Below are 24,921 nucleotides of genomic sequence, written 5' to 3'. Positions count from 1 at the left end.
GTCTCAGAGGCCTAATAAAAAGGGACTGAAGCAAGCAGAAGGGGTCTCGGTTCCAGAATTTCTGTCACAGAGAAGGCTGCCCGGTCCAGATTTGCCATCAGAGAGAGTGCACAGATCCACGTTGCTTGAGAGAGGAGTTAACCCGCTCCTAGAAAGGAGCTTATCGGTTCGAGATGTCGCTAGAGAGAGACTACTTCTAGGCCGCAGACAAGGTTTCAAATTGCCGAAAGGAAGAGTTCCAATTGCCGGAGAAAAGTTTCCAGGCCAGGTTAATGTCAGACATTCACCAGTGTGTTGCGTTTTCATTACAGTTTAATAATAAATTTAGTTTAATCCTTTATCCAAGTGAGAGCAAACAAAGTTTGCACCTGAAAATATCTTTAAGACTGAATATGGTGTTACACTATCTTACCTGGGTAAGTAGTACAACACCAGGCAACTCATAGCAAAGGTGGAGCAAGCTACCAACACTCCTATCCCAGTATCTCCCACAATGCAAAAACACATCTCCTTGCAATCCCTTAATGTTATGCATTAAGGGATTGGCCACTACCCAGACTAGTTTCGAACTTTATTGAGGTCTCTTCAGTGGGAGCCAGGCCCAGAGTTGGAGATACCAGGCAGAAGCAATAGCAAGGTCATCTTTACCTATAGGAGTTGCCAAACAGTTTACCACCTTTTTTTTTTTATTAAATTACTCTGTCTGGATTTAGAGAAAGATGTTGAAAAAAATAAACTTTCATTACAATTTGATGAATCAAACGACTTCACTGATATTGTTCAGTTAATGGTATTTATTCGCATGGTATTTCAAGATTATTCAAGTAAAGAAGAACTTTTGAAAATTATACCATTATTGGGAAGGACTAGGGGAGAAGACTTTTTTTGGCATTTGATGAATTTGTGAAACAACACAAACATCTGCTTTTTAAACTTGTCTCTATTACTACTGATGGTGCTCCTGCAATGATAAGTAATAAATCAGGCTTCATTTCATTATGTAAAAACGATGACAAATATCCAGATTTTTTAACGTACCACTGTATTATAAACCAACAAGTACTGTGTAGTAAAAGATTAAAAACAAAAGATGTTTTGGATATTGCATTTAAAATTGTAAATTCGGTTCGAGGAAAAGCCTTGTAACGGCGGTTATTTAAATTACAGGCAGATGATGATTGAGAACTTCTGTTGTACAATAATGTTCGCTGGCTCAGCAGAAGTCAATTTTTAGAAAGATTTCTTGTATTAATTAACAATATAAAAAATTTTCTTGATGAAAAAGAAGAAATTTATCCACCATTGAGTGATAAAAGATGGTTGTTACACTTATCATTTTTAGTAGATTTTTGTACAAAATTAAGCAATTTAAATTTAGAGTTACAAGGTAGAGATAAAAATTTAATTGACATGTTAAGTTCAATAAAAATTTTCCAACAATACTTACTTTTATTAAAGAAAAATATAAATGACTGCGAATTTAGACAGCTCCCATATTTATTAAAATTTTTTGAACAAAATCAAGAAATGCTTCACTATGATTTAAAAGAATTTATTCGTGAAATAGAATTAGTTGAGGAAGAAATAAATTCAAGATTTAAAGATTTTAATAAAACTGAAATGATTGCATCTTTTATCAATAATCCATTTCAAGAAAACATGAACATCACAGAAATTTCAAATAAAATTAGTGGGCTGTTTGATATAAACCAAGCTGAAGTAGAACTTGAGATAATAAACATTCGGAATAGTTTACATTTAAAATCAATAAACAATGAAGTCACTTGGAAGTATGCACTCGAAAAATTCCCAATATTAACTGATATTGCGCGAAAAATTCTGTTTGATCGACATACTTGTCAGAATCCGCTTTTTTAAATATGATCGTCATAAAAAATCAATTAAGAAACCAAATACATTGACTATGAAAATATTGCAAGGTCCAAACAATGCCAAATTTCACATTAACTTCTTTTTTTTTTTTTTTTTTTAAATCAACCAGCATTTCCTGTAACTTGTGAGTTTGTAATCAATCTGTTGTTTTTTCTAACTTTGGTTTTCCAAAATAGAGAAATAAATATTTTATTCCAATATATTTGGGTTTTTTTTGTGGTATTAAAATAATTAAAAGTGATAAATAAATTTCTAAATACACAAATAAAGTTTTTAGTTGTGTATTTTTTTTTTTAGTTGTTTATTTGTGTGTAATCAGATATCAGGTTGGGGGAATGTGATCTATATAAGAGAGTAGATCGCCGAATAACTTTTTATAGAAAAGTAGCTCGCGTGGTAAAAAAGGTTGAACATCACTGCTATATTCCATTAACTAACCAGGTTTCTAAGTTATTTGATCTTTGGTGTGCATGAATGTATAGTTGTTTGAACCCAGAAACTTTTTTAAGCTTAAAACTCAGAAAAATCAACCATAAAACTCTCATTTTAGGTAATAAATAATACTGGCAATCAGGGTTAGGATTACAAGATGGAAATTACAAGCGATGACCATGGGTAGCAGGTATCAATTTCCAAAAGTTAGATTTTAAAAAAGTTCTACCTTCTTCCTTTTTGAAGGAATGAAAAGGCATTAGAGGATTTGTTTTAATTATAATTCCATTTTTATTGATAAACCAATTATATATTTTTTCCCTTTTTTTTGCTTTAATTGGACCATTTATTATGGGCAAAAAGATATAAAATGATAATCTCTCCCTAGCCTGATGAAAATTAATGAAACTTGGTATTTGAAATCACTATTAAAATTTGTTCTGCTTCTTTAATTGGACCATTTTGATGGCAAAATTATATCAATAGTACACATTCCAAAAACAACTCTCTACTCATTATACTTGCCAAGAAATTATATTCTTTACCCCAAGTATAAGCAAACAAAGTTTGTGCATGAAGTATCTTCATAAGCACCTCCATAGTACAACTGAAAGAACAATGATACATTGTGTCCTTCATTTGGAAAAGGCCTTAGTTCATTCTTGTCATAATGAGAGGAATCTTTATATGGATTTTTTTCAATTGAAGGTGAGTTAGCCAATCTCATACAGAGGAAGCAGAGTTTTATCCTAGAAATTTGGGGTTTTAATCCCATGTACAGGTAAATCAGCCTTGAGAACACAAGCAATTAAAAAAAAAAATATTAGTGGTGGTGAGCAGTAGATAGTGTGTAGTATGTAGATGATGGTGGTGGTAGTGGTGGTTCTGTATAGTTGGTGGATTAAATGGTGGAGACAAAAAGTTGTAGAGTGCCCTCCCTTGATGAACCCTTGAACTCCTTGGGGGTGTCACATAATAATAACTAAGAGGCTGTAGAATTCACAGCTTTAATTTGGGATACTAAGGCTGTGAAGTTAAATGCCTCTACATACAAGAAGCCTAGGTGTGAAGATACTTCACATGCAAACTTTGTCTGCTTACATTTGGGTAAATGGTTAAAGAATATAATTTCTCAGCAAGTACAGTATAATTTGCTTTGTAACCAAGTGAAAACACTTGCTATAGCTCTTGATTCAATTCTTGTGATAATGAACAATGTCGCTTTAATGTCATCCTAAAACATAAAAGCATTTGCTCTTTATTTCTATGTAATTATCTGTACTCTAATTCACATTGTTTGACAATAACTAAACACAAGTAGAACTAAGTTAAAGTCAGATTATTATATTTTCCCAAAACATATATGAATTAACTGCAGCTTCTGTTATTTTAGCATATATTTTATTAAGATAACAGCTAAAGATAACTTCAAGTTAATGCCAAACATTATTAATTATTATTGCATAGATATTTCCATGGAGTACAAAGACTGATCATGGGAGTCCTACACTAGCTATTCACTTACTACCCATGATACATCTCCTTACACCCCCCCCATTTTATCACATCCAGTACATACTGAAGAATTTCCTTGTGTCAATCCTATCAAATCCTGCAAATACTTTGTGGTTCATATCTTTTTTCCACCTATCAATCAACTTCTGCAACTCACAAACTATCCTTCTAGGGTACAGTCCACAATGTTTATCACTTACCTTTGAATCCTTTCCACCACTTTCTGATTCCCAACAAATCCAGGTGACCAGATCTGGACACCGTAATACAAATGTGCTATATCTTCTACCCTTCCATTCCTAGGATGGGTAGAGTTCCCTGAATTGGGGGTCACTGCATATTAATGCAGCTGGTACACTACTCCTCTGCTGCATCCCCAAGGACAAGTATTTACGGCTGTAGATCTGTGGGTTCATTGGCCAGTTTGCCTGTATTGAGGGATGACAAACCAGTTTCCTGGGGGGGGGGACCCTCCATCTCCATATGAGACCAGATAACTCACTATTTGATTGACATCATCCTAGACAGGATTCACTCTCAGGTCTTTTTAACCAAATGGCTCGTCTATACCAGCACTGAACTATGGAAGCTCAGTGGCCATAACAAAAATTTATAAACAGATAACCTCCTTATCTCTGCTGCCAATATTATTGAATAACCAAGCAATCCTTTGAACTACTTTTGCATTTCTGCCAAGAAATGAACATCACACTATCCACCACCAACTTCAAGTCCCTAGCTTCATCAATTTCCTCGAGGACAGTTCGATTAACATTATACTTTGCTACATTACAATAACAATCATTATCTATTATCCACACTTCAGTCTGTTTAAATCATGCTGCATGATCTCTGCATAAATCATCTTTATGAATTATTTCTCTATCCAGCTTTGCATCATCAGCCAACAACTGAGTGTTGCCTTCTCACATCATTTCCTATATTATTAATGTACATATTAAGTAGCTGCAGTGCAAGTACAGAACCCTACAGCACACTGCTGGTCTCCTGGATTCTACTCCTCTGCATACTAGTCTCTCTGATATCTGTCCATCAGTAACATATCCATATCAACAGTGTCATATCCATGCCCATTTGCTCCATTTGTGTAACAGTTCCATGTGGCATCCTATCAAATGTTTTTGCAGAATCCAACCAATATTCCATCATGAATATCCATGGCTTGAAAGGGAAAGAAAAAATTAAATTATATACTCATATATTTCATCACTATTAAAGAGAATTCAATGCCATAACTTTCAATGTTCTTACCCAGCGATTTTCTGTTAAACAATGCTATAAGGTATATACTTCTTGATAATGACATTAGCTATCTCCAATAATCAGAATGGAAAGAGGGGTCCTCCTGCGATGAGTCTCTTGACTCATTGCAGGGGAGGAATCCCCTGCACAGCTTATCATACTGTGACTTAAAAGCATTTACTGTCTCTGGACTCACCATTCCAATCATACACACACCACTCTCCATACTAAAAGCCTACTCCTCACCTCTTGCTCACATCCTCCTTACACAGCTTCCAAGGATGGCCTCTACGCTATGAAAAATCTCTTCCACATTAATCTGGTAATTACTCCTTACCAACTTATATGTCACAATCATGTCTCCACCTTCCTCTTTCTATTCACTAGGCTCTACAATTGCATTCCCTTAATCAGTCCTCATGTTCAACCTTCCAGAGTTGTGAAACCACCTTAGTCAAATGTCTCTGAACACTCTCCAACATCTTTTTATCCTTTTGAAAACCAGGTAACCAAATCTGTGCACAGTAATCCATATGCAATCTGATCAAAGCATTATACAATGGAATAACATATTTACTTCAACTTCAGTGTTCTCTGGATCCCTGCAATAATCTGCTGTGCTGCTCTATCATGCATTCCTCTTATACAATGTGTTTGTCACTTTGTAATAATAAGCACGCAAATTACTAAAACATGATCTTCCTTTAGCAAATCCATGTTGTCCTTCAAAGAGAATTCTGCTGCTGTCAACCTAGTTCTGAATCCTGGTTCTCACTAGCCTCTCTAACACTTTGACCACAACTCCAGACAAGCAAACTGGCATATAATTTGAAGCTGTAGTCTTATTACCCATTTTATGAAGCAGAACAATTCTGCCCTCTTTCCACTCCTATGGAACTTGTGCCCAATCTAAGACTCATGTTAAAGCTGTTGTTAACTCCCTGGAACATTCCCTCAAGACATGTCGTGATATGGAGAATTTGATGGTACAAATTCTCCAGCCTTATTGACATCAAATTTGCTCAGTTCCTCATATACCTCCTGCTCACTTATAATCAGTGACTCTCCACCCCACCTACCACTACTTCTCATAGTTATTCCCAACTTTGCATGATCAGAAAACAGCTGCAATCTTCATTTAAACCAGTTCCAATGTCATTAAAGTAAAAGTCAAACACTAATGCCTCCAAAACAGATCCCTATGGCACTCCATTAGCGATTTTCCTCTTTTGGTATACCACTCTTCCATAATCAATCTGCTGATAATACCAATCTGACAGCCAATCAGCTATCCAACTTACTAGTCATTGGTTTCAATTTAGCTACTAGCTTGTCATGTAGCAATATCAAAGGTCTTTGAAAAATCCAAGTAAACTACTGTATGTGCATCTCCTTTATCGAGTGAATTTGTCACCTTGTTGTAATATATATTAACACAGAGAGAGAAGAGGAAGATGGCGATTCATGAAAGCAAGTTGTAATGTTCTACATTCTTCTTTTGAACAGCCTCAGCATACCTCTTAGAGAACAAAGGCTTATACAAGGGATGACAATTTAATACAGAATGCAAACGAATGTTTCCATATATAAGGTTGTTTCTGTTTTGATTTTAGTACAAATGTTTATACCAAAAGATTTGAAACAATAATCCATCCAAAGAAACGAATATCATTCCACTGGACATTTTCATGATGTCAGATAATATGTGAATGATAGTGGTGAGTAAATGGTACTGCATTTGAAGAAGAAATGAACACCATCTTGTGATCTGAATTACCCAGAAGATAAAAAATACCAAATTTTCCAAAAAACATTTTGGAGCACAATTTAGGTTAGATTTATTTACTATTCTAGTAGGCATATGAGCCAAATCAGTGCATCTGGAGAAAAAAGCCATTTGGAGTTGCAAACATTAAAATCTTAAAGATAACTTCATAAGTAGTGATAGAAAAATCTGAAAGTTGAGTTTCTGTAAGGAAAATACATGGTTTAGTAGACTGGAAACAGAACTAAGACCATGTATATCTTTTAACATATCTGGTTATCTGTGTTTTGTAATGATGTGGAGGTGTTCTGAGAGGATTCAGAGACAAGTGACTACAAGTGAACATCTGTGAAGTGCTCCCATGAGGACAGACTGAAGGTTTGTAGGTTTACAAACAGGGAGTAAAAGGGGATAGACACATATAGAAACAAAGAAACTTATGGGGTTTTCATAGTACTGATGGAGAGGAAAATTTTCAGTACATGACAAGGAAGGAGAGAGAGAGACAGAAGAAAGGGATCATCTTATCATCTTGTTCTCTCCATACTTGGAATTCTCTGATGAAAATGAAGGGATAACTGTGTAGCATCCGTAGAATGGATAGTAAAAAATACATATACATGGTAAAAAAGTTTAATAAATTATAATTAAGATATAATTAACAAATTATAATTCATAATACACATACTTGTTTTTTACTATGCTTTTTACAATCCTTCATTGCATAAGAGTGCAGTTAGCAAGAGAATTTTTGGTTTGATAGTAGAAAATGAGAATGGGAAACCAGAGGCAGAAGCATGGGTTATGTCAACAAATGAGTTTAAGGATAGGCATGAGTATTGTGTGAATAATTACTATTATTATTGCACAGGAACCTCCATGGAGTCCAAAGACTCATCGTGGGAGATGCAAACTGTCCATGCAATCTATCATACCTCTCCCTGAACCCATTAACAGACAAAGCACTCACGGCTGACTCTGGAACCCATTCCACTCATTCACGCCTCTCCAACAAAAAATCTAGTCCTCACACCCTACTAACCACACCTTTATTCAATTCCAGGGATGACCCCCTTGTTCTGGCCCCTCTAGCCAAGTGCTAAAACATTTCTCCCTGCATCAATCCTATAAAACCTTTAAGCAATTTAAATGTTTCTATCATATCCCTTCTTTTTCTTCTATCCACCAACTTCTGCAAACCACATACCCTAAATTTATCCTCAATAGGGAAACATTCCACAGACCACGCAATATCTTGGTCGCTTGCCTCTGAATCTTCTCCATCACTTCCTCATCCCCAAGAAATCAAGGAGACCAGACTTGAACACAGTAATCCATGTGGATGTATCAAGACCTTATAAAGAGGAATAACAACTTCCTTATCTTTACTTGTTAATGTGTTCTTCAATAGCCAAGTAATCTTATGGGCTACCTTAGCAACCATAGCAATATGTCCTTTAAACTTTAACCCTCTATCTACCACCACCCCTAAATCTCTAGCTTCATCTATTTCTTGTAGTACAGTGCCATCAACGTGATACAGAACTATTTATCCCCGAAATGCATAACTTTATATTTCTCCACATTTAAACTGACACCTATTATCTTTCGCTCACACTGACATTCTATTTAAATTGCCCTGCAAGCTCTCCACATCACCTTCATTAACTGTTATTTTACCTCATTTTTCATCATCAGCAAACAACTGAACATTTCCTTTCAGGTTATTTACTATATCATTTATATACAAATTAAACAGCAACCGTCCCAGTGCTGGACCTTGCAGCACACCATTAGTCACATGTTTTTGCCTCAATTCTGCCCCTCCATATACTATTTTTTCATATCTGTTCCACAGTACCCCTCTTAACCAGTGTCATATCCATTCCCATTTGTTCTAATTTGCATGATAGAGTTCCATGTGGTATTCTGTCAAATGTCTTTGCAAAATCCACCAGAATCATCATGTAGCCATTTCCTTTTACCAGCTGTTACTCTATTATAAAAAGTTTGTAAATTACTAAGGCATGACCTACCCTTCGCAAAGCCATGTTTCCCCCCATACAGTTTCATATTTTTATCCACCCATTTTTGAATTCTCATTTTGAGCAATTTTTTCAGCACATTTACCATCATGCTTGAGGTATTGATTAGTCTATAATTTGCAAATGCAGTCTTAGAATCTCCCTTTTAATATTTGCAATATTGTTAATGGTTAATGTAGTATTCCAACAAGTTTTTGAACTCCATAGATGCTCCTGAATAATATCTTCAATGTGGGAAGGGTATAAAATATACAGCAATGGATCCTTTGCTTAGCCATAGAAATGGAGAATTTCATCATCTCCTCTGCAAACTGTGGCCTCATGTTTCCTTGAATAAACTCTGATCAAAGCTTATAATGTGCACAGATCTAGTCAACTAGTTTTCATGATGATATGAAAATCTTAAAAAAAGAGTGCAGAGGTGAGTAACTATGGTTTTCAAGCTTGGCTTGGTTGGAATTACCAACTTGGTTGGCCAAGTGGTTAACCAACAGGCTGCAGGTTCGAAACATGGGGTTACATGTTAAAATTACACAGGACAAAATTACATGGGATAAAATTACACTAAGAAAAAATTACACAAATTTGAATATTCACAGCGAAGTTTTTTTACTTTAGTTTTTAAATTTTCATGATGAATTTTATATTTATTTTCAGATAAGAGGTCCGTTAATTTTGTAATACTTTATAAGACCTACCTGTTGACTTTAATTCGATTAAAATATTATTGGTATTTTGTTGTCAAATTAAACACAAACTTTCTTAATATTGCAAAAATTACTTCTATTTTAAAAAATAATAAAAAACAAACACTAAGTCATATAAGCTATACAACGTAAAAAATCCAATCATCTATTAGAGTCGTAATTTTGTACAATATTTGAAATATGTTGTTTTAATGAAATGTACCTACGACGTCCTGGGTTTCGTTGACCAGTTAAATGCTGCAAATAGTTTGTGTGTTGTAAAGATAATTCTTTAACAATGTTATCCAAAAATTTCCAAACAGTTGGATGGGAACACTGAAAGAGCGACTGAAGTCCATAGTGCCATCCTTCAATACAATTTGTAGTTCTAGCTATACAGTTGGCTGCATAGTGTCTATGGCTCCAAGTAGAAATATTGAATAGAGGTTGTCTATAAGTGCCATTCCTGAGCTGTCGATCTCAAATATATGTATGTTCGAAGTAAAGGAGAACTTGCTCGATTTGTTGACTCACGGATAATCTTGTTGTCTCTGGTATGAGTCTTGATTATGTAAAGTTCTAAGCTTTGCACAACGCCAATGAATAGTTCCGATAGCAGTTTCATGGTGACGAACAAACTCAAATCCTCTGTAAATTATAATTTGACCACCTTTATTACTAACGCCGCACTCAAAATCAGCCATAGGTAAATTAAAATTAATTTAAAAAAATTAATCACGAAATTTATTACGTCGCACGCTATACACTAGTTGTATTACGAGTCACTAAACTAGAACTGAAGAATGTAAGACAAAAATTTACTTATATACCACCAAAACAATTCTTAGAAATTCTTGAGCAGTTCATGGTGATTAACAATTGTCGACTGGTTTTACCTTAGGAAATTATTCCTTGTAAATCTGAGGTAAGTACTAATTAAGGTAGCTAATCACTACATCATTTTAAGTTTCCAACTCAACCACCTCCCTAATCCCCTTGCCCAAATCTGCACTAGTGACTTACCCCTTGCTAGTTATAAATTTTATACAATTTTTGGTAAATTTTATTTTATGTGTAATTTCTTACTTGTGTATTTTTTTCCTTTTCATTTTTTTCTTAGTGTATTTTTATCTATGTGTAATTTTTGTTTGTGTAATTTTTTCTTCCCTGTGTAATTTCTTAATTACTAGTGTAAATATTTTCCTATTTGTCCTTTTAATTTTTTTCTTAGTGTATTTTTATCTGTGTAATTTTTTGTTTAACTTCTTAATTTCAAAATTACTTGTGTAAATACACAAGTAATTTCTTAATTGTGTATTTTTTCCTTTTAATTTTTTTTTTAATGTATTATGTGTAATTTTTTGTTTGTGTAAGTTTTTCTTTGTGTAATTTCTTCCCTGTGTAATTTCGTCCTGACATGGAAACATGGATATTTGTGATTGCCTTTAGACAAGATAGGAATATCACAGCTCAGTGTGAGACCACTACCCATGTTTACTGAAAACCTGAAATGGCCTGAAAAAAAGTTTCATGTCTGGTCTATAGAGCAAGGGCTGTGAATTTTATAATATAAAATATAAAAAATATAAAAATTAATTTAAAAATTGGATAAAAATGTTTGGCTCTCCATGGTACTACAGGTTTACAACCTTTTGTGGGTGGGAATAACATAAAAAAAATTACAGCTAATAAAATAAAATAATGCTCTGAAACCAGTATGTCTGCTAATTGTTTCTCTAGTAAGTATGCCTGGTTTTCAGGGTAATTTCAGAACTATGGAATGGAAATTATGATTTTAGAATAAGGGAGTGTAAATTGCAGTGAAGCCTGCAATTATCAGAAAGTTTGCAGAGTGATTGTTGAGAGTGGCAAGAATAAGAGTAGGAAGCCATCCTAGAAACTGCATAAATGTGCATAAATAGTTTGACAAACAAGTTTTTTTTTTTTAAACCCCATGAAGAATGACTTGAATGCAGTGATAGAGAGTCATAAGTGTCAGGATTAAATGAATTTAAGTATGGTATGATAGGTATTGTGGCATTTAAGCCTAAACTCATGGAGGTGTGTTGAAATAATAATCAATTCTATGTTAGTAAAAGAGTACAGTCATTAAAATAAATTCAGCAAAATATTGTAGGATAAGATACCTTAAAAAGTTTAAGGAGCCATTTGAACTAATATTAACTGCTGATGTGTTACAACTGATGAAAGTTGTAGCCTTTTGAAGAAAACTATCTAGCAAAAGGTGTTCCAAAAACAGAGGAGACAGATGGAATGAAAGAGGCGGATAAGAAGTTCAACTCATAAGTTTGAAGTTGAACTGTATATAGATGTTTCCCAGCAGATGCTCATGTTTATACATATTTAGAGAAACTGGAGAAATGATGGTAGCCAGTTCAGTGTCCATTGAAACACCTGCAGAAAAGGCATAAGGCAAAAACAGAACAGCTGTTAAAAAAAGTAATTGAAGTAATTCTGTGAAACAAGGATCACCTATTGAACAGAATCCTTCTGGATAGCACCAAGCATTTTTATGGAGGTTTTTGATGCACCTTCCCAAACGTGAATAATATTATAAGTTGGACAACAAGCTTTTTGGAGACTAAAGAAGCTATGGATGTGTGTTTGTTCTAGAAAAAGCTAGAGACATAAGTCATCCAAAGAAGGGAAATCTGATCTTGACTGGAGATGTGGATATTATTAATGGTAAGGGGAAGTGAAGTATAGTGAACTTAATTTTTCTTATAAGAAATATAACACAAGACTTTGTTTTGGTACTGCTGAAGTTTATAACGTTATCTTCGCCCCACTGAAGAATACCAAGAAAGTTTATAATATCAGTTATTGAAGCTTAAATCACTGAGGTACTAGTTGCTTGCCAAATGAAAGAGGGGAACAGAGTATACATTCATCAACAAATCATACATGATGAGATCTGTAGTTAGCAAGAGTGAAGGTACTGGTGAGAAGTACAGAGTTTAAGGTATTCTGGCATTAATGAGGAAATGTGAAGAGAGGAAACCACCCAAAATGGCACATAGCAAACAATCATGAAGGAAACTGGTGACCCCAACTGCATGTAGACAATAAGATAGTATCTTGAAAAGTAGGATTCTGTGTTGTACATGATCAAATGCCCTGGAAGCAGTGGTGAGCTATAAAGGGCTCGAGCGAGCCCTTTGTTAAATTTTTCTCAAATTTGCGAGCCCCTTGTTCTTCTTGTTTACTTTTTTATTTGTTCAAAAAAATTTTTTTTATTTTTTTTTGAAACATATTAAGCGACAAACTCATACGGTAACCTAACAAAAATTAGTCAATTCAGCAGTGTATAGATTATTTGGAATTATTGTTTGAACTCCTCTATAATGAATGCACCCAAGTATGAAAATAAAATAAGTGCATGCGCTATCTTTACCCTTCTCCCTTCTGGTAGACAGTCATATGGTAAAACCAGTAGCCAATCAAATGTTTTATAAAAGATTATAAAAGATTTCATTCTTATTGTATTTTGATAGTTAAGAAATGTTTTCTTATGTAAGATAAATTAACACAGTTGATTATGTGCAAATATTTCATGTTTATATCATGAAATATTGTTTAAAAATTATAGCATTTAGAGGTTGATTGTCCTCTCATACTTTTTGATTGGAATTTATACACAAGCTGCATTAATAAAAGTTTTTGTGTGAAATACGGCTTTTTTTTTCTTTTTTTTTTTTGCTCGACGAGCGAGCCCTTTGTTAAAATTTCCATAGCTCACCACTGCCTGGAAGTGTCAAGTGTGACAATTTTCTCCAATTTTTTCATGGCTTGTGTCCAAAGGTGGATAGGGTTGGTTAGATCTGTGGAGCAAAAATAACAGAATCCATACTGGTGACTTCTAATTATCCATTGACAAAAGGCGGTTAGCCTGTAGTACACTGATATCAGTAAGAGTTGAGGATTAGGTAATCCAATAACCCTACACTAAAGACCAAATGTGGAATTTTTTCAAGCTACTTCAGGCTTCCAACAAGTGTGATGGTCTCACACCAGGAAATGAAATTCATCTACTTCATCTCCTTAAGCCATTCACAAAACATCTATATCCATAGTGTGATTTGAGCCAACCGTTGTTGTAAAGAGGATATGGTAATCACCTGACTAAGCAGGCTGGCATTTTCTTGATAACTTTTGCCATTGTTTGAGAGACTGAGGTAAGGGCAATAGGGCAACAGCTTGATGGCTGACTTTTAGCTTTTTTTTTTTATTGGGGGGGGGGGGGGGAAATAGACTGAATATAGGTTGCTTCTATAATGCTGAAGTAGTGTCAAGTGAGTATAACAGCTTGAATAGGAGATTAGTGAAGTAATTTTGTCTCTTACTCACTCTCCCCACTCTCCACCAAAAAAAAATACCTTTGATAGGCCTTTTGAGACCTTGAGAATTTCAGAGTTTTTGTTGGGTTGGTTGGTATATGGTTTATTGGTGCAAGAACAGCAAAAGTCATACTATGCCATAATGAAGGTTATTACAACAGTACACAAGGTATTAATAAATAGAGATAAATTAGTAAATAATATGTATAAAAATTAAGTTAAGCAATACAGTATTTATTATTATTATTATTATCCAGGCCTCCATGGAGTCAAAAGACTCATTGTGGGAGGTCATTTTTAGGAAACACAAAGTTTATCAAACCACTCCTTGACCCATTGACCGTTCTCACTCCAACCACTCTCTCAGGCAATGCATTCCAAGGTTCAACCATCCTCCATGCATACATAAATAAAATTTATAATCAAATGTGTTTATATAAATTAATTCTTTGCAAAAAGTTAAAAACATGATGCAATTTGTCTGAGTCTAATATCACCTCTCTGAGTGTATATAGCTTGGCTAGATAGGTAAAAATTTCATTCCTCTCTTGTATGAAGTCCTGTCACTCCACCAGAATATGAAAAACGGTAAGGCACATGTTGCATTTTTCACACATAGGTGGGCCATCAGCCCTCAGAGCCCAGCAATTGTTGACTAGACTGCCAATGCTTAATATCATATAATTTGATATTAAGCATATGTAATTTGGCAGTCCTCATGTGCTTCCTGCCACGAGGACTGCCACTGGGCAATTAACTCTGATCTTATAAACTGTCTGTATATGGTACTGTCAAACAGTATGGTGCTAAAAGTATGAGCTGATCTAGCAGCTGCAATCATTTCCCTTAATTCCAATGTGGCTGGGAATCCAGCACAACCAAACATCAAAATTAAGGGTCTTTATTTTGTATAACAGGTGTAATGCTCCAAAATGTTAAGCCAGTCTCACGTGGAGGAGAGAAGGGATTTCCGTCAAAATTTTGGGTCCTTGCCCCCCCAACATACAAATAAACAAAAAACCAGCCAGTGAACATGCAATTAACACAGCAGCAAGTTATAGAGAGAGAGAGAATTAAGCACCCAACTGCAACATAAATAATAAAAGCCAAGTCTTGGAGTTATGGCCAAAGCAACTAAAGCTATGAGGCAAGCATATCATGTCTGATATGCTTGCAGTTACAGTTACAAATGCTCTTCTGCTGGTTTGTCTGTTAACAGAAAGTTGATGAAACTGAATTATGATTGGATTGTTAATGTATAAAAAGTACTTTACATATTTGCTCAAATTTCTAGTATATGCTATTCTTCTAACGTACAGTAATCATTTCATTTTTAATAAGACAGCTTTTATATGATTATAAAATACACCTGACCCTACACATCTCAATCATAAGAATGTTACAATGATTGCTCTTCAGTTGCAAAGACCCTGTTTTGAATCCTGTCAGTGATAAGAGAAACCTTCATAGAGAATTTCAGCTGAAAGTCATTTAGTCAGGCTCATAGGTCGCAGTATTGTTTCTCCTGAACTCAAGTTTTCTGTCCTGTATAACATACAAACTGTCCAGAGAAGAATACATTATTATTATTACTATTATTATTCTGAACCTTCATCATAGATGGCCGATCTCAGACAACACAAAGTCTATCATATCACTCCTTAAGCCCATTCACCATTCTATCAGGTAACGAATTCCAATGGCCAACTACTACCCTCCATGCAAAAAAGAGTCCCTTCTTGCTCTCCTACTCAACACCTCCTTTTGCAACTTCCAGGGATGGCCTCTTGTCCTTGTTCCCTTTTCTCATGTTTCATGGGAGAAGGGAACAAGCTTAAATGTCTCAATTATGTCAACCCTTCATCTTGTAGTTCATATGCACTCAGTCTAACCTCATAACTAACATTGTACAGTCCCAACATTATTTTGGCTAACAGCATACCCCCTCCAAGTTTAATTTATCCTTTTCAAATCTCAGTGACCAGATCTGGGCACAATAGTCCACATGGTCTGATCAGGGTTTTATACAATGGAATCACCATTCTTTTATCTCTACTGCTCAAAATCCTTACTATACATGCAATTAATAAACATAGCAGACTACGGCAATAAGGGCTGGCCATCCTATACCATCAGATGTGGCTTTAAATGCATGAAAATATTACAGATGTACACAAACGTAAACTATGATGATATTACACCAATATTATTTAGGAATGTAATTAGAGTGTAATTAAATGGTTGTTAAATTGTTGATATGAAATTAAATGTGTAATATAACAGATTATTAGTTATGTCTAAACTAATAAGTTTCAAAAAATAATCATACCAATGATTTTAAATTTCAAGTGGAAGCAGAAGAACTGCTTTATATAGTTGTAGCTATCCATCTTTGGCCACCATATATACACTGTGGAGTGGGGGGGGGGATAGTCTCCATTTGGAAAAAAAATTCAAATAGGGCATTTTTTGTTCCATTTCTTAGAGATTTTTGAAATGTATTTGGGAAAAAAATTTTATTGCATTCTTCTTTTTTAGCATTCCATTAATCATCTGCTAGGTAAAATTTAAAGCATTAGTCCAAATATGCTTGAACATTGCGCTTCAATGCACACATTAGTATTATCACAGTGTGTTGGAGCTGGCTGACTTGTTCACTTAACGCAAAAGCCGTCCGTTATTAGACTTCTACTGAATCAGTGAGAGTTAAGCTTTTTTTTGAGGATTAGCTGTTTGATTACTTCACATATTTATATTTATATAGAATAATAATAATATGACAAATTAAAGATAGAAGAAATTATATACTTGGTTTAATCCTTTATCCAAGTATAAGCAAACAAGTTTGCACCTGAACCATTTTCAGGACTGGGGCAAATTGTGGTAAAGGTGTATGATTTCATATCACTTGCCTTAGTATCTGTATCACAGTATATGAGAAGACCTGCTTGGACTTCATGCATTCAAAGCCATATCTGGCATAGGATGGTCATATCTTATTCCCATAGTCAGATATGCTTATTAAAATGAAATTACAAATCAATCAATGATCTTCTCAAAAAAACTCGCATGAAAAGTGAATATATGAAATTAGCTATTTTTTAAATAGCTGTAAACAGCAGAAGAGAATAAAACAGCAGTCACTCTGAATATAGTGTTCAGCTGCAGTGATGATCATAGACCTTTCAAAGTTAATATAAAACAATCAGCTTTATTTTCATTATAACCATATGTATAATAAAGTTAATAATAATAAATAAACTTACCTTTGATCTCCAAATTCATTCTTGATAATGACCAAATGCTAAGAAATACATCAAAACTAGAGTAAGTAAACATACATCTATTAATTTAAAATAATTCTAAAACTTATTGATTTAAGTATTAGAGATCTAAATAAAAATCAACAAAATTAATTAAGAAGCATGGAAATAAACTATATTATTATTATTAACATCTAACCTCCATGGAGTCAGAGACTCATCATGGGAGATACACACTAATGCACATCATGCTCATCCATCCATGCCTTAAACTGATTCAATGTGTCTACATACACAACACACTCAGGCAATGCATTCCACTCACCAACCACTCTCCATGCAAAGAATCTTATCCTCACTCCTCTGCTCACACCCTCCTTATATAGTTTCCAGCTATGGTCTCTTGTTCTACCCCCCATCTCCCATTGTATGAAAAATCTCTTCAATGTCATCCCGATAACAACCCCTGACAAGTTTATATGTCTCAATCATATCCCCCCTCCTCCTCCTCATGAGGCTTTGCAATTTACATTCTTTCAATAATCTGTCCTCATACTCCACATTCCAAAGACCACTGATTACCTTTGTGAATCTTCTCTATACCCTTTCTAACATATCCTCATCACCATGAAAACCTGGCAACCAAATCTGTGCACAAGAATCCATATGAGGCCTGATCAAGGCCTTACATAACAGCATTATAACCTCTTTATTTCTGCATGTCAGGATCCTCCGCATCATTTGCCATAATCCAATGTGACATCTTCACAACTTGTGCAATGTGCTCCCTGAATTTCAGGTCCTTGTCCACCACCATTTCCAGATTTCTCATCTCCTCTACCTCCTTTAAAGTCTCCCCACTAAGTGTACACTTTGCATCCCATCATTGCTTACCTATCAAAACATTACACTTTGCAACATTGAACTGATAGTTCCACTTACCTTCCCATTTATGCAATCTATTCAAGTCTTCCTGTAAACTATATATACACAGTGTGAGATGGATATATATAGCTGATGTGAAACGAATGACTCGGGAATTGATCAGGAATTGCAAAAAAGAAGTTATGGAAAAAGCCACAATATGGTCAGGACAAAAGAAATCAGAACAAAAAGAGAATAGCAAAGCAGGTCAGAGAAAATCCAATAGTTTTTTTTTGTTATGTGGCCATTATATAAATGAATGATTATGGGAGGAGGACATTTTTTTTTTAGATGGAAATGGTAACAAAGTGACCGTTGCAGAAAATTCAATAGTTGTTTAGGTACAATAGTTGTCACTTAAAAGGAATTGAGGGTTGGGAGATTACAAGGATTAAAAGCAAATAACAGAAAAATATTTAGATTATTAAGTACTCTGGATTAAATTTAACGGTAAGACCAAATGATTTAGACAAAGATTCAGCTAGAATTAAGACTGGTGGCAAAAAAATAAACAATTTAAGATATGCAAATGATATCCCTCATATCAGAAACTAAGGAAGATCTGGAGCAATTGATTCTATTGGTTAAGACAGAAAAAGTAACAAAGCAGGGCTTAATTTAAGCATCGGCAAAACAAAAGTGGCAATTTAAATTAATTTATAATAGAGGGAGATAAAACAGAAATCACTGAAAGTTATGATTTACTGGAGTCCAGAATCAGAAATGATGGTAAATGTGAAGATGAAATTAAAGGGATAGTCATGGGGGAAAAAAAGCGATGTTAAACCTGACAAAAATTATGAAAGATAGAGATGTAAGGCCACGAAAGTTGGAATTGTCAAAGCAATGGTATTTCCAGTAGCAATGTATGGATGTGAAAGCTGGATTATTAAGAAGAAAGACAGAAAGCAAATTGATTCATTTGAATTATGGGTGTGAAGAAGACTATTAAGAATCTCCCATGGACAGCAAGAATGACCAATAAGGTATTAAAGAATATAAAGACAGAATAGAATGCTCCTTGGAGGCAATGTTGCAAAAAAGAAGTTGATGTACTTTGGTCATATAATGCAAGCAGATGAATCACTGGAGAAGACAGTTATGTCGGGATAGATTGAGGGGAATGAGAAGAAGAAGAGGAAGACCACAAAACAGTTGGATGAACAACATAAAAGAACTTACCAACTTGAACTTACAATTACTGCAAGAAAGGACAAGAGGCCAAGTGAAATGGAGGGCCATTTCACATTTGTTCACAGGATCACCAAGAGTCGAAAACAACTGGATGGCACGTAAAATAACAGGACCAAATTATGGTTGTTATTGCATGGGTACCTCCATGGGATCTGAAGACTCATCATGAGAGACTCAAGCTATCCACACAATATCTATTGTACCTCTCCTTGAACTCATTCAAAGCCAAAAAACTAACAGTTGACTCTGGCAGCCCATTCCACCCATTCATTACACTCCATGAAAAAAATCTGGTACTCACATCCTTGCTAACCACACTCTTTCTCAATTTCCAGCAATGACTGCTTACAGCCAAGAAATATTTCCTCTGCATCAATCCTATCGCTTTTATTAATTTAGATGTTTCTATCATATGACCTTTTTTTTTTTGCTTATCAACCAACTTTGGTCTACTAGACTTGTACACAACTGTTTAACCACAGGAAGCATTCCACAGACCACTCACCATCTTAGTCAATCGCCTCTGGATCCTCATCATGTTCTCATCTCTAAGAAAACAAAGTGACATCACCTGAGCATAGTATTCCAGATGTGGATGAATCAAGAGCTTCATTCATCATGTGGATGAATCAAGAACTTCTGCATGTTAGTGCATTCTTTAATAAAGAAGTAGTCCTATGAGCTATCCTGGTCACCTTAGAAATATACCCTCTGAACTTCAACTCACTATCTTCCACCATCCTCAAATTTCATAGAGTATAATTCCATTAATGTGGTATATGGCTTGTAAACTTTTCCAAAATTGCATAATTATACACTTTTCCACATTAAACAGTTATCCATTATCTTTTGCCCATACTTTCAGATTATTTAAACCATTTTACACTGCCTTCATTATCTTACACTTGCATTTTTGAATCATCAAGAAACAATTGGATATTTCCCTTCAAATCATTCCCTATACCATTTGTGTACAAATCAAATAGTAGTGGTCCAAGTACAGAGCCCTGAAGCACACTGCTAGTCACATGGTTTCTCCTGGATTCTGCACCTCCATATATATATAATACTCTTTGGTATCTACCTATAAGATCTTCGTATTCATATCATCAGTATTATATCCATCCCCATTTGTTCCATGGTAGTATTCCATCAAATGCCTTTGCAAAATCCAGCAGTATCATTGTGCAGCCATTCTCCAAATGACTTTATCCAAATCAGCTCTCTCTCTACTATAAAAAAAAAAAATATAATATTGATACACATACCCAACAGCACACATAGCTTAGTTCTACTCAGTAGATTAAGCAGCCAAGAAGTCTTCTGCAGCTAGTTATTCCTTGTGGTTTTCTGTTAAGATAACTGTGTATTTTGAGTGTGGTTAGTGCAGGTGTGAGGGTTAATTTTTTTTTTTTTTTGCTTGAAGAGGGTTAATTGCCAGAGACAGTTATGAGACTCTGACAGTGAATGATTTTAAGAAGAGGTATGACAGTTATTGTATAAATAATGGATGTGTGTCTCCTGTGACGAGTCTTCCAACTCCATGGAGATCCCCATGTAATAATTATTTTTTAAGACTAATTATATTAAATAAATAACACATTTTAGATACCTTAGGCAAAAGTTTTAGGGAGCAGGAAAAATTAAGTAAAGTAAACTGCTAACAAAATAAGCAAAGGCCAGTGCGTACATATATTAATATACTAGTATATAGCCTGTTCAAATGAATTTTAACACATAAACTTGAGAATTTAGTTACAATAAAACAGCAGGTCAAAGACACGAGACCACAGATATGAGACTTTTGAGAATTTTTTTGGTTAAAATATATATATATATATTTTTTAAATTTATTTTATTTTAATTTAATTTAATTTATACTGCATTTATTTCCAACAGATCTGATCACTCCTGATCAACTACATCCCAATAGTTTATATGCAATATATCCTAAAGCCAATTATTAGCATGTTATCAATGCTTCTCCAATCATAAAATATATTAAATTCAATACCTCCTTTAATTTCTTATTAGAAAAATGTGACGTCTTGATACACGGAAGTATCAAACATTCTCAGATCTATTATTTTTAAAAAACCTGTGCTTCAGAATTATGCCCTATTTTTGTCACTTTTATATATATATATACAGGGTGTTCGGGATAAATTTGACAGTTTCGTAAGGAAAAAGAAAATCTTCTTTGTATCTATTAAATTTAATGAATTGACAAAAAAACATTACAGGCAGAGTTAATTACAATACTATCAACAAGATTTACTCAAAATAACCACCATTAGCATCGATCACAGCTTCAATTCTGCTTCGGAACCTCGAACAAGCTGATGCTACAGTCTCCCTGGGAAGGGCCACAAAAACTGTTTTAATTTTATCCATTAACTGGGCTTTTGTATTACTGGAAGTGCGATTGGTGTCTTTTTCAACTGCGCCCCATACAAAATAATCCACGGGGTTAAGGTCTGGGGAGTTTGGAGGCCAAACATTTGGACTGGTGAAGTCGTAGAAATTTTCAGACAACCATTTTTGACTTTTCCCAGAGGTGTGGCAAGGGGCCGAATCCTGCTGCCATACATACGGCCTACCATTGCCTACCCTTGTTATCCAGGGCTTGACTACAGTTAGCAACTCCACGAACAAAGCCCGAATTCCAATGCCAGGGTTCTTCAACACCTGTTCCTGCAGATTTGCGAGGAATTCTGCTGTACGAACGCAATCAGATCGTCTGCTAGGGATCTTTCTTCTTGCTACATCCTCGTAGTCACCATTGCAAGTCTCTAGTTCATGCCTGATTGTTTTTACTGTATTCAGGGAGCATTGGGCAGCAGTCGTAATATCCTTATTTTGATGGCGGGCACGAATCATCATGATACAAGTTATTCTCTTCCATGAATTAGGTGGGTTCCAGCTATCCATCCTTTCTGACATCTTGTATGTGAATGAAGAAGGGTCCAAACTTTTAAATGAAGAGAAGTGTGTGTTAATACATGTAACTTACGGAAAAATATAATTAATTATAAATATGTCAAATTTATCCCGAACACCCTGTATATATATATGTGTGTGTGTGTGTGTGTGTGTGTGTGTGTGTGTGTGTGTGTGTGTTATTTTATATATATATATATGTCAAATTTATCCCGAACACCCTGTATATATATATATATATATGTGTGTGTGTGTGTGTGTGTGTGTGTGTGTGTGTTATTTTATATATATATATATATATATATATATATATTATTTTATATATATTAAAATATATAAAAATTATAAAATATACAATAATTGTCATCTCTTCTTCTTTTATATATTTTATAATTTTTATATATTTTAATATATATAAAATAATATATATATATATATATATATATATATATATATATAAATAAAATAACACACACACACACATATATATATATATAATATATATATATAAAAGAGATAACAATTATTGTATAAATAATGGATGTGTGTCTCCTGTGATGAATCTTCCAACTCCATAGAGATCCCTATTATAAATATTAATAATATTTAAATATTATTTAATGTGTATATATATATATATATATATATATATATATATATATATATATATATATTATATAATAGATAATATTATATATTATCTATTCTTGGTTTTAGTCATTAAATCTCTTTATAAAGATATATTATTTTATATATATTTATATTTTATTTTATATATATATACACACACACACATACTCGTTAATTTATACTGCATTTATTTTCAATAGATCTGATCACTCCTGAGCAACTACATCCCAATAGTTCATATGCAATATATCCTAAAGCCAATTATTAGCATGTTATTAATGCTTCTCCCATCATAGAATATATTAAATTCAATACCTCCTTTAATTTCTTATTAGAAAAATGTGACACATCTTGATACAAGGAAGTGTCAAACATTCTCAGATCCATTATTTTTAAAACCTGTGCTTCAGAATTATGCCCTATTTTTGTCACTTTTTTTAATGTATATGTAATCATTATTATCGGTATAGTAATTATTAGCAATATAATCATTCATCAATTGATTATATGTTGGAGTCTTCACAGTTAAAGATTGATTTGGAGGACAAATTGTAGATAGGAAGTTAGTAATGATGTAAATTTTTCATATACTATTATCATATCCTGTACAACCCTTGAGGGTACATGTCAGGAATTTGATGATGATCATTCATCGATCTACAGTCACAATAATATGTATAGTCATCATTATTACACATTTGTAAGTACTATATGCTATCTCTTTTGGTTTTCTAAATTCGCATGCAGAGATGACAGATAAATTGAGACAAATTTGAATGTGATATGATACTTATCGTACTGGCATTCGACTCATGTTTCACTGACTTAAACCCAACTTAAACCCATGTGTATCAGGTAGGTTTGTCCATTATTAGAGTTTAAAAACAGTTTTCCAGTAAAAAAAAAATCTTTTATTCTGCTTGAGATCTATTCACTTTGGTAGAAAGTTTTTTAAAAAAGTTATTTTAATTGATTTGTGGTATAAACGTTTCTGCAACTAAGTGTTATAACACATAAGCTAGCAAGTTATGCATAAGAATATTAATACATGCCTTCCCAATGATTATGAATTTTTTTTAATTGATATATATAGGAATGGTCTGAGAATGGATTGGAAGTGTCACAATAATAACAATAACATTTCCAATCCATTCTCAAATACAAACTGCATTTATAATGGCAAATGAAGATAATAATTTATCGTACATTAATGATATGCATAACACCTTCTAATCAAGGGGTGAAAGGTGACTGTTTCATTCCTAATAATACTCTAGTGGTTTGCATTTGATGGGCGATGTACACACACACCTACATAAAATTTTATTGAAACTCACAGTTTTATGTGCAAAACTTTTTAAATATTGTGAAGCCACTTCCGAAATCGCCGAGACATTAAAATATTTATAAAAATTATTCATTTCACACGACATAAATAGGCAAAGATTAATATTAATACAGTTCTACATAAAATGCGCATATTTAATGTTAATATATCATAAATAACTTTTTTTTGTAATGTATGAATACATTTATTGATATGTCAATTTATTATCTTAAATTCGATATTTCGACCGGTCAGTAACAACTGATCTCATGAAATTCATTGAAGACAAATGCCATTAAGTAACCCGATTAAGACGGAAGAGTTTCTTTTAATAACAACAAAAATATACTTACTTTAACAGTGGTAGTAGAAAATCATTACCAGATATGTTTTCCCATAATCTACCTTCTAATATTTTTAAATGATATACAACATTTGTTATTCCTCAAAATAACCTCTCTCGCCCAGTCAGCTACATACATTTTTCACAACATTCAAGAAAACACTCTTCAATATTAAATGCCTTGCACATGATAATCTACTCTCATCTATATTCTACACCGGAAAAAAAGTGACCACTTCCTCACTCAGTTCAAGTAATACAGCAGGAGCCAGCAGTACGGCTAGTATTGTACTGCAGTGACGTCAGTACTCTGTGGTACGCATAGCAGAAATACCACAAGATC

The 24,921-nt window shown here is 34.0% G+C and overlaps 1 protein-coding gene across 4 annotated transcripts in view; it reads right to left on the bottom strand.

The window, feature by feature from the left end:
* Positions 1 to 24,683, bottom strand: part of LOC150101835 (uncharacterized) — a 574,375-nt gene extending 549,692 nt beyond the window's left edge. For all 4 annotated transcript variants that reach the window (XM_090400439.1, XM_090400440.1, XM_090400442.1 and 1 more), the window contains exons 1-2: positions 24,589 to 24,683; positions 17,224 to 17,261 (exon numbers count right to left, since the gene is read on the bottom strand). The gene's annotated coding sequence lies outside the window, so the exon portion shown is untranslated. The remainder of the gene's footprint in view (positions 1 to 17,223; positions 17,262 to 24,588) is intronic.
* Between the last annotated feature and the right edge of the window lie 238 nt (positions 24,684 to 24,921).

Source organism: Typopeltis vanoorti, chromosome 11, assembly GCF_054136105.1.
Source record: "Typopeltis vanoorti isolate ZY-2024b chromosome 11, IOZ_Tvanoo_1.0, whole genome shotgun sequence".
Lineage (NCBI taxonomy): Eukaryota > Metazoa > Arthropoda > Arachnida > Uropygi > Thelyphonidae > Typopeltis > Typopeltis vanoorti.
The sequence above is the reverse complement of the archived record's forward strand: the minus strand, read 5'-3'. Positions and strand labels throughout refer to the sequence as shown.